Genomic DNA, 16,805 nt, shown 5'->3' on the forward strand with positions numbered 1-16,805 from the left:
GCTATCGCCTGGGATAGCAGTAGAGGATGGCTGAAATCCTTGGGCCCCAGCACCCTTGTGGGAGACCCAGAAGAAGCTCCTGGCTACTGGCTTTGGCGCAGTTCCAACAATTGCAGCCATCTAGGGAGTGAACCAGTGGATGGAAGACACCTCTCTCTCTTTCTCTCTCTCTCCCTCTCCCCCCTCCCCCTGTTTCTTCCCCTACCTAACTCTTTCAAACAAATAAATCTTTAAAAAATTATGAAAAAAACTAGACCAGTCAATAAATGAACAGACATGTTATTTTAACGTCCATATCTGAGAATCAATGTGGGGGTCAACTGTGCGTCTGTTTCTGTTGTCCCATTTTCCTTATCTTTGCCTTAGATACCTGGTGATACTCTGCTGAAAGACAGAAATGATAAAAATGACAGTGTTTCTAGTTGTAGTGAGATACATGTTAATACAAGTATAATATAATAGTAAAAGTAGAATCTCTCTGGTGCATATATATGGATATTTAATGTGCTATTATCTCAACTCCTCTGTGTGTGAATATTTTCATAAAAGGCATTAGTGAGGAGCTGGCATGGTTACACAGTTTATTACACTATCACTTGCAATGCTGGCATCCCATAATGGGGTGCCAGTTTTAATCTCAACTGCTCTGCTTTCAAACCAGCTGCCTGGCAATGCATCTGGGAAGGTAGTATATAACGGCCCAGGTGCTTGTGCCCTTGCTGTCCATGTGGTGACTCAGATGAAGTTCCTGACTCTTGGCTACAGTGGTCATTTGGGGAACAGAGCAGTGGATGGAAGATCTCTGTCACTGTGCAATTCAAAGTAATCAATAAATCTTTGAAAAAATATCAGAGAAAAGAAAAATGTAATATTGGAGTTTGCCAGCAAATAAGATATGTGGAGAGATATTTAGTCAGACTAAAGCACAGAATATATAAGAAAATTCAAAGTATTAAAAAGGATACAATGATAGAAGATGGAGAATTGAAGTCCAACAAGTATAATCGAAGCTGTATAGTAAAAAGAGTCACAGAATGGGCTAACCACAAATATATTTTAAAGTTAATAACGGAACAGGGTGCCTGGCTATTTAAAAGAACTATTAACAGATCTAAAAGGAGATACATACTCCAATATAACAGTAACAGGGGACTTCAACATCCCACTTTCATCAATGGATAGAGCAACCAGACAGAAAATCAACAAGGAAAAAACAGAGCTAATCAACACCAAATGGACCTGATATTTATAGAAATTTTCACCCCACAGTTGCAGAATATACATTCTTCTTACCAGTGCATGGAACATTTTCTAGGATAGACCGAATACTAGGCCATAAATCAAGTCTCAGCAAATTCAAAAAAATCAAAATCATACCATGTGAGACTGGGGAGGGGGCATAGCAGGTAAACCCACCACCGGCAGTGCCAGCATCCTATATGGGCTCAGGTTAGAGACCAGGCTGCTCCACTTCCGATCCAGCTCTCTGCTATGGCCTGGGAAAGCAGTAGAAGATGACCCAAGTTCTTGCGTCCATGTGGGAGACCCAGAAGAAGCTCCTGGCTCCTGGCTTCAGATCACCACAGCTCTGGACGTTGCGGCCAGTTGGGGCGTGAACCCGCAGATGGAAGACCTCTCTCTCTCTCTCTCTCTCCCTCTGCCTCCCGTTCTCTCTGTGTATAACTCTGACTTTCAAATAAATAAATAAATATTAAAGAAAAATCATACCGTGCATCTTCTCTGATCACAATAGACTGAAACTTGAAATCAACAACTTGACAATCTCTAGAACAATAGGCAAACATATAGAGACTGAACTACATGGTCCTGAATGAACAGTGGTTCAATGAAGAAAACAAAAGAGAAATCAAAAAATTCCTGGAAACAAATAAAGATGACAATATAACATATCAAATCTCACGGGATATAACAAAAGCAGTGTTAAGAGGAAAATTTATAATAGTTGGTGCCTAAATCAAGAAACTGGAAAGTCACCAAATAAATGAGCTATCAATCAATCTCAAGGATCTAGAAAAAGAAAAAAGATCAGCAAGCCAAACCCTAAACTAGGAGGAAAGAAATAAACAAAATTGAAACAAAAAAAATACAAAAGATCAGTGAAATGAAGAGCTGGCTTTTAGAAAAAAATAAATAAAATTTACACACCATGTGCTCAACAAAAAAAAAAAAAATAAAGAGAAACAGAGAAGACCCAAATCAATAAAATCAGAGATGAAAAGGGAACTGTAAAACAGATGCCACAGAAGAAACAATAACCATCAGGAATTACTATAGAGAGCTGTATGCCAACAAATCAAGAAGTCTAGGAGAAATGGATAGATTTCTGGAAATATACAATCTAATAAAATTGAGTCATGAAGACATAGAACACCTAAACAGACCAACAACCAAAACAGAGATTGAATCAGTAATAAAGACACTTCCAACAAAGAGAAACCCAGGACGGGATGGATTTGGATTCACTGCTGAATTCTACCACATAGTTAAAGAAGCATTAACTCCAATTCTCAAGCTACACAAAATGATTAAAAGGAAGGGTACCTCCTGAACTTCTTCCATGAAGCCAGCATTACCTTAATCCCTAAATCAATAAAACAAACAATAGAGAAAGAGAATTATAGACCAATTTCCCTGATGAAGATAGATGCAAAAATCTTCAACAAAATACTATTTAACTGATTCCAACAACACATCAGACAGATCATTCACACTGATCAAGTGGGATTTATCCCTAGTATGCAGGGATGGTTCAATATCTGAAAACCAATAAATGTGATCCATCACATTAACAAGCTGAAGAACAAAAACCATCAATAGATGCAGAAAACCAGCAATAGATGTTGATAAAATTCAACAACCTTTTCATGATGAAAACCTCAAGTAAACAGAGTATAAAAGGAACATTTCTCAACATAATCAAGGCCATTTATGACAAACTCAGACCAGCATCCTACTGTATGGGGAAAGACTGGAGGCATTCTCACTAAAATCTGGAAGCAGACAAGGATGGTCACTCTCACCACTGCTATTTAATATGGTTTGGAAGTTTCAGCCAGAGCCATTAGGCAAAAAAAAGAAATCAAAGGGATACAAATGGGAAGGAGGAAATCAAACTACACCTATTTGATGAAGACATGATTCTATATATAGGGGACCCAAAAGACTGCACAAGAGACTATTGGAATTTATAAAGGAGCTTGGTAAAGTAGCGGGATATAACATCAACACACACAATGCCATAGCTGACAAAGGACTTCTAAGATCAATCCTGTTCACAATAGCTACAAAAAAACTTCAATACCTTGGAATAAATTTAACCAGGGATGTCAACAATCTCTATGATAAAAATTATAAAACATTTAAGAAAGAAATAGAAGACACAGAAAGTGGAAAAACCTTCCATGTCCCTGGATTGGAGGAATAAATATCATCAAAATGTCCATATTACAGGAAGCAATTTATAGATTCAATGTGATCCAAATCAAAATACCAAGGACATTCATCTCAGATCTAGAAAAAAAAATAAACGCTGCTAAAATTCATATGGAAACACGAGAGAACCCAAATTGCTAAAGTAATCTTAAACAACAAAAACAAAGCTGGAAGCATCACAATACCAGATTTCAAGACATACTATGGAGCACTTAAAATCAAAACAGCCTGTTACTGCACAAAAACAGATGTGTAGACAAATGGAACAGAACAGAAACTTCAGAAATCAATCCAAGCATCTACAATCAACTTAGCTTTGAAAGGAGCAAAAATCAGTCCCTGGAGCCAAGACAGATTCCTCAACAAATGGTGCCAGGAAAACTGGATTTCCACATATAGAATTATGATGCAAGACCCCTACTTTAGACCTTGCACAAAAATCCACTCAAATGGATCAATGACCTAAATCTATGACCCAATACCATCAAATTACTAGAGAACATTTGGGAAACCCTACAAGACATTGGCATAGAGAGAGACTCCTCAGAAAAGACCCCATAAGCACAGTCAAAGGCAAAATTAACAAATGGGATTACATCAAACTGAGAAGCTTCTGCACTGCAAAAGAAACACTCAATAAGGTGAAGAGGCAACTGACAGAATGAGAGAAAATATTTGCAAACTATGCAACTGATAAAGGATTAACTTCCAGAATCTATAAAAAGCTCAATAAACTCACCAACAACAAAACAAACAACCCACTTAAGAAATGGGCAAAGGGCCTGAACAGACTTTTTTTTCACAATTTATTTATTTATTTGAAAGTCAGAGTTACACAGAGAGAGAAGGAGAGGCACAGCCACTGTGGAAGACACTATGGAGAAACCTTTGAAAGCTGAATATAGACCTACCATATGAACCAGCCATCCCACTCCTGGGAATTTACCCAAGGAAAATGAAATCAGCATATGAAAGAGTGATCTGTACCCCATGTTCATTTCAGCTCCATCTACAATAGCTAAGATATAAAATCAACCTAGATGTCTATCAACTAAAGACAGGATAAAAAAAAAAAACATGGTATATATACACTATGGAATACCACACAGTAGTAAAAAAAAAAGAAATACTGTCATTTGCAACAAAATGGATGCTACTGTAAACCATTATACTTAGTGAATATCAGAGAGTCACAAAAACGCAATTACCATATGGTTTCTCTAAACTGTGGTAACTAACAGAGTACCTAATAGGTAACCTATAGGAGTGAAACTGACACCTTGAAATATGATGCTTTTCAACAACCCTTGTCCTGACTTTTAAGGAATAATGTTTTTCCTGTTTGTTTTGTCCTGTTTTCTTTTTTCTTCATAGTTATTCAGTGTACTCTCTACTTAATATAGGGTTAATCTGTTGAGTATAAAATTAACAGGGGCTGGTGCTGTGGTGTAGCCGGTAAAGCTGCCGCCTGCAGTGCTGGCATACCATATGAGGGCCGGTTTGAGTCCCAGCTGCTCCACTTCTGATCCAGCTCTCTACTATGGTCTGGGAAAGCAGTAAAAGATGGCCCAAGTCCTTAGGCCCCTGCGCCCGCGTGGGAGACCTGTGGCCAACTGGGGAGAGAACGAGCGGATGGAAGACTTCTCACTCTGCCTCTCCTTCTCTCTTTGTGTAACTCTTTCAAATAAATAAATAAATAAATAAATCTTTTTTAAACATTAGCAAAAAACAGATCTTTGTAAAAAATAATGGGAAAGGGAATGGGAAGAGGAAGAAGGATCAGAGTATGGGTGGGAGGGAGTTAGAGGGGAAAGAATCACCATGTTCCCAAATATGTATTCATTAAATGCATCAAGTTTGTTTTCCTAAATTTTTAAAAATGGAATTTTTCAAAGGAAATCAAATACTTCGTCACATACTCAGTTATTAAGATGAACTACTGCAGGATAAATACAAAGGAAAACACAACTGGAAACACCCAGTTAAATTATTTACAATAAAAGCAAAAAACCTTAACACAATCAGCAAAGCAACAGACTGAATGCTGACTTCAATAGGAACGATGCAAGCAGAAGTCAACAGAACAACATCTTTATAGTAAGGCGCATGGATACAGCCAAGGATTTATAGGGCTTCTATTATGTGCCACATTCTGAGCCTAAATCCTATACAGATATTGCCCCATTTAATCCCCACACCTTCCTAATGAGGTAGAACTAATATCCACATTTCAAGGAACAGAAATTTGTGCTTAGAAACCATATAATTATTTGCAGAAAGTCTGACAACTAAACAATTGTAGAGATCTAAATTTTGCTGCGACATGTCCACACTTAACATCTTCTCTATTATATTGCTTCTTATTGGTCTGCATAGGCTCTGGGTTCGAGTATTTTCTAACTTGTAAATCCCACTGACAATTCCTTTTTTAAAGATGTATTTATTTATTTGAAAGTCAGATTACAAAGAGAGAGGGAGAGATATAGGGAGAGACAGAGAGAAAGAGGTCTTTCATCTGCTGGTTCACTCTGCAAATGCCCTCAACAGCCAGGGCTGGGCCAGGGTGAAGCCCAGAGTCAGGAGTCAGGAACCTAATCCAAGTTTCCCATGTGAGTACTGGGGCCATCTTTCCCAGGCACATTAGTAGGGAACTGGATAGGAAGTGGAGCAGCCAGGACTTGAACCAGCACTAATAAGGGATGTCAATGCTGCAGATGGTAGCTTAACCTGTTGTGCCATAGCCCCTCTGTCCACTGACAATTCTTAAAGTCAGTATAAACTTACACTTGGAATTAATACTGAAACAAAGGGTGAGAGACAGAACAACAATTGTGTTGGAACATCGGTGTCTAATACTGAATAACAAGAATATAAATCAAATTATTGACGGTACTGGAGCACTGACTGAACAGAGTTCCATTTAAATGGCATCTTTTTCCCCTGAATCCGGAGCTGTGTTTCTAGTCTCCATTTCAACGTACAGTAGGTGACTGAAATGCTATTTTCTGTCTTATTAGTGCTATATTATAAAGCGTATATTACTATTATAGAAAATTGACAGAGATGAGCTGTCACTTTACCTATGACAATATCCTATTTTAATGAATATTATTTCAAAAGGAAATGTGCTGATGACAGCTTATTTAGTGCAAACTGTTGATGCATAACCTTTTTGCTCAACAACACTGATCACTAGTGAAGATGTCTAAAAGGCTATGCTCAATGATAGCGATGTGTTTTCAAAAATAATATTTGAAAAATGAGTACAGAAAAGTAAGCAGACTATTTTTAAATATTGTACTAACCTGTATGACTGGAGGTTCTATGGGAAGCAGGCATCATTTACATAAGGTAGTCATTTATATCAACAATATTTTGCTTTTACATTTCCCTTTGAGCCTGTGATAACATGGAAAAATTGTTTCAGAGCTCAAATACGTACAGGAATGCATTAATTGTGTGTCGATAGTTCCTGACTCACAATGCTTCTGCTCATGATTTTTTGTCTTTATGATGGTACATTAGGAACACATATTCTGCAGAAATGTAATAGGGGATCTTGAACTTTTTCCTAGCTCATAATACACGTTACTCTCTCTTTATATCGAGAAGTACCAGGGAACCACACCTCACAGTCAGGCAAGCGATTACAAGGGGAAATAAATGCTACCCAACAGTGTACTCTGTCGCGAAGCTATCGTGTTCTAGGTGAGGTGTACTGAGCCCACTCTGACTTACAGTCTTTCCCCCTTGGGGGAGTTCATCCCAACAATCCCACTTAAGTGAAGGAACATCTACACAGATGTTCTTTAACATCTGTGGGGGAGTGTTTTCAGGACTCACAGATACTGCAATCCACAGAAGCTCAATTCCTAATATAAGGTGGCACTGTTGGGCAGGCACTTGGTACATCAGGTAAGACGTCACTTGGGACCCCTCATCCCACATCAAGAGTGCCTGGGTTCAAATCTCAATTCCACTTTGAATTCCAGCTTCCTGCTAATGTGTGCTCTGGGATGCAGCAGGTGATGGCTCAACGCCTTGGGACTCTACCACCCACATGGAAAACCCCAAATGAGTTCTGGGCTCCTGGCTTTGGCCTTGCCCCATCTCTGGTTGTTTTGTTTTTTTGGGAAGTGGATTAGCAGATGGAAGATTTCTCTCTCTGCCTTTCAAATAAACATAAATAAATGTTTAAATTGCATAGTAGTCTGTGTATAAGCTTTCCACATTCTCCCAGTATACTCCAAATCATCTAGATAATACTTGTAATATCTAACACAATGCAAATGCTTTTGAAATAATTGTTACTCCATTTTGTTCAGGGAAAAATGACCAGGAAAAAAGTCTTACATGTTCAGTACAGATGTAGTTTATTTTTTCAAACCTATGGAAGGTTTGGATCCATGGAATGTTGACTCCTAGGATAAAGATGGTTGACCATATTGATATGCATACAGATAAGAAATTCCAAAGCCAGCTCTTTAATATCCTATAAATACATCCAATGTAGCCTATGAGCACTGATTCTGTACTGATTTCTGGAATTAGGAAAGTTCAGTTCAAATCCTGGTTCTGTCACTTTGATTCTGGAGTATTAGGAAGATCCCTTAAACTCTTAAGATGACTTTACTGCTCAACTCAGAGAAAATAATATTGTCCTTTATACTCCATACAGAGGTCAAGAGACCATTTCAAGGGTACAATGTATGAGGAGGAAACTTGATACTACAAAAACTTAATTATATTATATATAGACACAGATGTCATTAAACATGTATCTATCTGAATGAATCTATGTCTGTATATAAACACAAGTGTAATGATTTGACCTGAACTGTTCTAAGACTCACCCCTCTGGTTCATTTAGATTATCTAGCAGTAATATTTGCATTGTACATTCCATTACCCACCTACAACCTCAGACCTAACCTGTCCCAGGAGAGGGAGGCAGCACGCAGAGCTAATGCAGTTTAAGTTCCCCATCCTCCTCCACTCAGGGGAGGACAGCTGAAGCCCCTACACCACCCATCAAAGCCACCTGCCCAAAGCAAAGGCATCCTCGGCACCCAGTCACCCCCTGGCCCTTCACAGCATGGTCAGCAGCCACGGGCTCAGGCAGAGTGGCTGTGCTCCGTTTCTCACAAAGCAGGCAATGTCTGCCCTTCCCCGACACCCCAGGACAAGCTGTGCTCCCAAGTGCCCTCTGTGTCTCCAAGTTGCCTCTCTGTCCCCAGGAGCCTGTCGTGAGTCAGCTCTGAGGCAGACAGCCTGTTTCCATTGTTCTTCCTGGATTTCCCTTCTGCTTTGTTCCTCCGTGACCAATACTACCTCGTCTCACTTCCGTGCAATCCAGAAGTGGTTTTCCAAGGGCCTCCTGTCAGGCATATGCCAGCAGTTTCCCACACTTGCCTAGAAATGTTGAAATCCAAATTGGGCTTAGTCTTAACTAGTTACTCGTAGAGTGAGTAACCACTCCAAAATGTAGTGGCCTGCAACCATACGGATGTTTTCTTTTTCACATCCTGTATATTGGCTAAAGGATCCTTGAGGTGGTATTTCAGAGCTAACTCATGGAAATCCATTCAGCTGAGGGGCTGAGTAGGGGCTGGGCACAGCCAAGGCAGTAGAAATGACGGTGGCCTCCTCACGCAGGGGTCCAGGTGAGCAGCCCTTCCCCAGCATAAGGAGTGTTCCACATGAATGTAGACGAGCCTTGGACACACTTCCTTCCCATCCTCTTTCTTCTATTCAAATTGCTTGACTTGATTCACTGAGTCATAGCACCTGCCTGAAGAAATTGCTCTGTTGGCGTTTCCTACCTCTGTGTTGGGTTTCAAACCCATACTCTCTGAAATGCTTCCTCTTCTTTCCTGTCCCCAGTTCTTTCTTTTTTTTTTTCATTTTCAATTATCTTTATATACAGAAGATCAATTTAGTATATATTAAGTAAAGATTTCAACAGTTTGCCCCCACACAGAAACACAAAGTATAAAGTACTGTTTGATTACTAGTTATATCATTGATTTGCATAGTACAACAACACATTAAGAACAGAGATCCTACATGGGGAGTAAGTGCAAAGTGACTCCTGTTGTTGATTTAACAATTGGCACTCTTACTTATGGTGTCATTAATCACTCTAGGCTCTTGTGATGAGTTGCCAAGGCTATGGAAGCCTCTTGAGTTCACCGACTCTGATCTTATCTAGACAAGGTCATGGTCAAAGTGGAAGTTCTCTCCTCCCTTCAGAAAAAGGTACCCCCTTCTTTGATGGCCCCTTCTTTCCACTGGGATCTCACTCGCAGAGATCTTTCATTTAGGGTTTGTTTTTGTTTTTGTTTTTGTTTTTGTTTTTGTTTTTTGCCACAGTGTCTTGGCTTTCCATGCCTAAAATGCTCTCATGGGCTTTTTAGCCGGATCCGAATGCCTTAAGGGCTGATTCTGAAGCCAGAGTGCTGTTTAGTACATCTGCCATTCTCTGAGTCTGATGTGTATCCTGCTTCCCATGTTGGATGGTTCTCTCCTTTTTAATTCTATCAGTTAGTATTAGCAGACACTAGTTTCGGTTCTGCTGTTCTCAATCATGCTGACTCACAGTGTTCTGCTAACATCCATAAAAAGCATTTTTGTACAATTCCTAAAGCAATTTGTAGATTGTCCTGTCGCCTCAGTCTTACATGAGTATTGGCTCCAGTACTGTTATTTAACTTTTCACAAACCTAGATTTTAAGCTCCCACCGTAATGGACTATTTTTCTAATTCCCACCACTTCTGGCCCAGTGATTAAAGCAAAAACACTCAACAAACTGTGTGTAATAGGAACAAAAATGAGCTATATGGGTAAAAAGCTTTTCAAAATGTATATAAAAATTATAAAAGCAATGTATGTGTAAACATGAAGAATATGGACATCAAAGGAAAATTTTACAGCCTATAAATATATGCTAGTCCTGATGGTTTTATTACGATAGACATGACATTTCTGGGATACATCATTATCCATTTTGAAGTTACTGGACAAAAAGATAAAACTGAACATTTTTCCAAATCATATGTTTAACTGTAAATAATTTTTCCTAGACCTGCTTCTGTAGTTCACTGATAATTTTGGCCCAAAGAAGCCTCTGGTTACAGGGAACTGCACCTTAGTTGGATGTGTAAGCAAACTGTAACTAAAAGTAAGCCCTTATAATCAAGTCTCTGAGTCTTAGCCAATCAAAGCCGTTGGGTTTGAGCCAATCATGGGCTGCCAACTGATCACAGCATCCCTATATATATTGGAAATGCCAACTGTAGCTAATCAGGTTACTCTTGTATGTCACTTGCTATTCTCTGGCTATAAACATTTCCTGTACATTTGGTGCAATGGGGTATTCCGAACCATCTTCAGTCTGGAATGCATCCATGTTCTAGAACCTTTTTCTCAAGTAAATTTTGATACATTGAACTGGTGTTTTATTTATATAAAGTAACAACAAAATTCTCTGAGAAAAATAGGTTTTACTAGTCAAAAAATGTTTCTTATCTGGTTTCCTTAAATTAAAACTAATTTATTTTCTCCATAATTTAAGCAGAAGTAAATGTAATTTAAGTTCCGATTAGATACAAACATCAGCAATAAAAAGGTACTATTAATACATTTTGCAATCTTTTTTATTTTTTGACAGGCAGAGTGGACAGTGAGAGAGAGAGACAGAGATAAAGGTCTTCCCTTTGCCATTGGTTCACCCTCCAATGGCCGCTACGGCCGGCGCACCGCGCAGATCCGATGGCAGGAGCCAAGTACTTATCCTGGTCTCCCATGGGGTGCAGGGCCCAAGCACTTGGGCCATCCTCCACTACACTCCCTGGCCACAGCAGAGAGCTGGCCTGGAAGAGGGACAACCGGGACAGAATCCGGCGCCCCAACTGGGACTAGAACCCAGTGTGCGGGCGCCGCAAGGTGGAGGATTAGCCTAGTGAGCCATGGCGCCAGCCACATTTTGCAATCTTGACCAAGGCTTAGATATGACAACTAGCTAGAAGAAATCATCTGAAAGAGGGAAATGATTAACCTGAGAAGTGGGAAGGTATATAAATTTAACACATAAAAATATATCAGAGGTAACAGTTAAGTGCCTATGATTTTTTGAGACAACAAATATTAACATAAAGATGTAGTCTTCCATGGTGGTGGTGGTAGTGGGGCTCCAAAAACAGATACCTGGCCTAGAAACAAGCTAACAAAAAAAATGCAGCAGCTCTATATTTACAAGACAATGTCATGCATTCATGGGAGAAACTTAGCTTTTAACATGGAAAGGTGTTCATTATACACTGCTAACACTTAAAACAGCAGTTAAAATACATACTAGGTGATTTTATCTCTAGGAAAATTCCACATGTTAAGTATTATGAATGAAGGTGAAATACAGAGCTTTCATAACAAACAGAAATTGAAAGAATTTGTCAGCACTTGTCCTGCCTTACAAATGATGCTTAAGGACGTGCTACACACAGAAACACAGAAGGATAGTCATCATTATGAAAGAATGTAAAGGCAGAAAATCTCCCAGTAAAACGACAAAGGAAATCCAAAGTAAGCAATAGTAATATTTACAGAAAAATGAGGCCGGCACCGCGGCTCACTAGGCTAATCCTCCGCCTTGCGGCACCGGCACACAGGGTTCTAGTCCCGGTCGGGGTGCCGGATTCTGTCCCGGTTGCCCCTCTCCAGGCCAGCTCTCTGCTGTGGCCAGGGAGTGCAGTGGAGGGTGGCCCAAGTGCTTGGGCCCTGCACCCCATGGGAGACCAGGATAAGTACCTGGTTCCTGCCATCAGATCAGGGCGGTGCGCCGGCTGCAGCGTGCCGGCCACAGCGGCCATTGGAGGGTAAACCAATGGCAAAAGGAAGACCTTTCTCTCTGTCTCTCTCTCACACTGTCCACTCTGCCTGTCAAAAGAAAAGAAAAGAAAAGAAAAGAAAAGAAAAGAAAAGAAAAGAAAAATGACAGTGCCAAGTCATTACTTATATAAAACAACAAAGGAAATCCAAAGTAAGCAATATTAATATTTACAGAAAAATGACAGTGCCAAGTCATTACTTATCCATAGAAACCCTGAATGTAAGTGGCCTAAATTCTCAAATTAAAAGATACAGACTGACTGACTGAATTAAAAAGCAAGACTCATCTATTTGCTGCCTACAAGAAACATACCTCACTAATAAAGATACATGCATACTGAAAGTGAAAGGATGGTAAAGGATATTCCATGCTAATGGAAAGCAAAAAACAGCAGATGTAACCATCCTAATATCAGAAAAAAATAGACTTTAACACAAAAACTGTTCAAAGAGACAAATAAGGGCACTATGTCATGACCAAGGGATCAATTCAACAGGAAGATGTGATGATAGTAAATGTATATGCACCTAATTACAGGGAACCTAGCTATTTTAAAGAAATAATAACAGATTTAAAGGGAGACATAAACTCTAATATAACAGTTACGGGGAGACTTTAACACTCCACTTTCAGCAAAGGACAGATCAACTGAACAAAAAATGAACACAGAAACAACAGAGCTAATCAACATTATGGACCAAATGAAGGTAACTGATATCTACAGAACCTTTCATCCCACAGTTGCAGAATACATATTTATTTTACCAGCCTACAGAACACTGTCTAGGACAGACAGTATGCTAGGTTTTAAAGCAAGCCACATCAAATTAAAAAAAAAAAAATTGAAATCAAACCATGCATCTTTTCTGACCACAATGGAATGAAGCTGGAAATTAACAAGTCTAGAATATTCAGAACAAATTTGAACACATGGAGACTGAATAACATGCTCTTGAATGAACAGTGGGTCACAGAAGTCACTAGGGAAATCAAAAATTATCTGGAAGTGAATGAAGATGAAATACAACATTTCAAAACTTGTGGAATACAGCTAAAGCAGAATTAAGAATGAAGTTTACAGCAATTGGTGCCTACATCAAGAAATGTTAAAAAATCAAATAAATGGGCTATCAATATATATCAAGTAACATAGGGGGAAAAAAAACAAACCCAAACATAGGAGGAAAGAAATAATTAGAGAATAAAAAAAAAACCTGAAACCAAAAAACAAAAGATCATGAAAGAGCAGATTATTTTGGAAAAAAAAAATTCATTAATCATTGTCCCAACTAACCAAAAAAAGGGAAGACCCAAATCAACAAAATCAGAGATGAAAATAAAAATGTAACAATAGATACCACAGAAATAAAAGTAACCATCGAATTACTACAAAGAGCTATATGCCAACAAACTGGAAAACCTAGAAGAAATGTATAAATTCCTGGAGATGTACAATCTACCAAATTTGAGTTGTAAAGACATAGGAAACCTAAAAAGACCAATATCAAGACAGAAATTGAATCAGGAATAACGACCCTCCCAACAAAGAGAAGCCCAGCTCCAGCTGTCTTCCGTGCTGAATTCACACAGCATTTAATGAAGAACTAATCCCAATTCCTCTCAAACTATTCAAAAAATTAAAAGGGAGATAATCTTTCCCAAAGTCCTTCTATGAGGCCAGCATCACCTTAATCCCTAAACCAGTAAAAGACACAAGAAAGAAAGAAAATTATAGACCAATATCTCTGATGAAAACAGACAGAAAAATCCTCAAAATATACTAGCTAATCAAATCCAACAGCACATCAGAAAGATCGCTCACCCAGACCAAGTCGGGTTTATCCCTAGTATGCGGAAATGATTCAAAATTCACAGATCAATAAATGTGACAAATCACTTTAACAAACCAAAGAATAAAATCCCATGATTATCTCAACAGAGAAAACCATTTGATAAAATACAGTATCTTTTCATGATTAAAATCTTAAGCAAATTGGGTATAAAAGGAACATTCCTCAACACAATCAAGGCAATTTATGAGAAAACCACATGGAGCATCTTACTGAATGTAGACAAATTGGAAGCAGTTTCACCATGATCCAGAACCAGATAAGGATTCTCACTCTCATCACTGCTATTCAACATAGTCTTTTAGCCAGAGCCATTAGGCAAGAAAAAGAAATCCAGGGGATACAACTTGGAAAGGAACAAAGTCAAAATATCCCTGTCTTCAGTTGGCATGATTCTATATGTAGAGGAACCAAAACACTAAATTAACAGACTATTGGATCTCATAAAGGAGTTTGATAAAAGCATATAAAATCAACACACAAAAATCAATAGCCTTTGCATACACAGACAATTCCATGGCTGACAAAACACTTGTAAGATCAGTCCCATTCACAATAGCTACAGAAAGAATTAAATAGCTTGGAATACATTGAAGCAAGGAGGTCAAAGATCTCTACAATGAAAATTAAAAAACATTAAAGAAATAGAAGGCACAAAAAATTGAAAAATCTTCCATGTTCGTCAAGTGCAAGAATTAGTATCATCAAAATGTCCATACTGCTAAAAGCAGTTTACGGATTCAATGTAATCCCAAATCAAAATACCAATGACATTCTTCTCAGATATAGAAAAAATGATGCTGAAATTCATGTGGAAACACAAGAGACCCTGAATAGCTAAAGCAATCTTAAACAACAAAAGCAAAGCTGAAGGCATCACAGTACCAGATCTCAAGACATACTACAGGGCAGCTATAATGAAAACAGCTGGTAACTGGCAAAGAAATAGACACGTCAACCAAGGAAACAAAACAGAAACTTCAGAAATCAATCCATGAATCTATAACCAACTAATATTTGGTGAAGCATCTAAAATCAATCACTGGAGAAAACACAGTCTCTTCAACAAACAGTACTGGGCAAATTGGGTTTCCATATGTAGAAGTATAAAGCAAGATGCCTACCTTATACCTTGTACAAAAATCAAATCAAAATGGATCAAGGATTCAAATCTACAACCTGAAACTCTCAAAGTACTAGAGGACAACATCATGGAAATGCTGAAAAACACTGGCATAGGCAAAGACTTCTTGGAAAATACCTTGGAAGCACAGGCAATTAAAGTCAAAATTGACCAATGGGATTATAACAAGTAGAGAATCTTCTGCACACAAAATAAACACTCAGCAAAGTGAAGAGTCAACCAACAGAATGGGAGAAAATATTTGCAAACTATGAAACTGATCAAAGACTGATATCCAGAATCTATCAAGAGCTCAAGAAACTCAATGACAAAACAAGAAATCCAGTTAAGAAATGGGCAAAGGACTTGAATGGGCATTTTTCAAAAGAGGACATCCTCATGCTCAACAGACGTATGAAAAATGCTCAGGATGACCGTGTGGTTCACCTCGCCCCAATAAGGATAGCTTTCATATAGAAATCAACAACAAAATGCAGGTGAGGGTATGTGGAAAACCATGCCCTAATCCACTTTTGTTGGGAACATAAACTGGTGCATCCATTGTGGAAGACAGTTTGGAAATACCTCAGCAAGCTGAAAATAGATATACCATATGACCTAGCAATCCGACAATGGAAATGTATCCAAGGGAAATGAAATCAGTGTAACAAAGAGTGATCTGTACCTTCAGGTTAATTGTAGTTCCATTCCCAACAGCTAAGATATGGAATCAACCCAGATGTCCATCAATGATGACTGGATACAGAAAATATGACACACACACACACACACACACACACACTATTGAATACTACTCAGCCAGAAAAAAGACTGAAATCTTGTCATTTACAGTATAATGGGCATAACTGGAAACCATTATACTTAAGGGTGTAAGCCAATCCCCAAAGACAAATGCCACGTGTTCTCTCATCTGTGATTGCTAACAGAGTACCAAAAATGTAATGTAGAGGAGTGAAATTGAGATTTCAAGCTTCGATGATTGTTTATAGCCCTGAACAGTGGTGTTTTCTCTTCTCACCATTTGTGGAACTCTTTACTCAGTGTAGGATTAATCTTATGAGTATAGAGTAATATGAAAGTAGACGACTATAAAAATTAAGAAAGGGATTAGGAGAGGAAGGAGGAGGAAATGTGGGAGTGTGGGCAGGAGGGAGGCTGCAGTGAGAAGTATCACTGCATTCCTAAATCTGCATACATGAAATACAGGAAATTTGTTATACCTTAAATAAAATTTTAAAAAGCAAAAAAAATTATGAATAGAGATCAACCTAATTCAAATTTTGTTTTTGAAAAAAAAATGCTATAACTAAAATGAAAGCAGAGAAACTCCCCCAGATCCTAAAACTATGCCTGGGATGTAGTACATAATAAATTTTTAAAAACAGTAATAACTCATTTGTTTCTAACATGGTGTGTGTGTGCCTGTGTGGTTTTAGCATTGATGTCAGGTACCATGCCGGGCACGCTGCA

General features: G+C 38.5%; 1 long non-coding RNA gene across 18 annotated transcripts in view; it reads right to left on the minus strand.

The window, feature by feature from the left end:
- The window catches only part of LOC103347857 (uncharacterized), a 148,764-nt gene that overhangs the window by 66,239 nt on the left and 65,720 nt on the right, over positions 1–16,805 (minus strand). The window contains exon 4 of one of the 18 annotated variants that reach the window (XR_016235250.1): positions 6,820–6,852. The exons of 16 other annotated variants lie outside the window; for them this stretch is intronic. This is a non-coding gene — a long non-coding RNA (uncharacterized LOC103347857). Of the gene's footprint in view, positions 1–6,819; positions 6,853–16,805 lie in introns of those variants that run through there. One more of the 18 variants, XR_016235248.1, reaches the window with a different exon arrangement.

Source organism: Oryctolagus cuniculus, chromosome 6 (genome assembly GCF_051225735.1).
Source record: "Oryctolagus cuniculus isolate XC-2025 breed Fujian yellow rabbit chromosome 6, ASM5122573v1, whole genome shotgun sequence".
Taxonomy (NCBI): Eukaryota; Metazoa; Chordata; class Mammalia; order Lagomorpha; family Leporidae; genus Oryctolagus; species Oryctolagus cuniculus.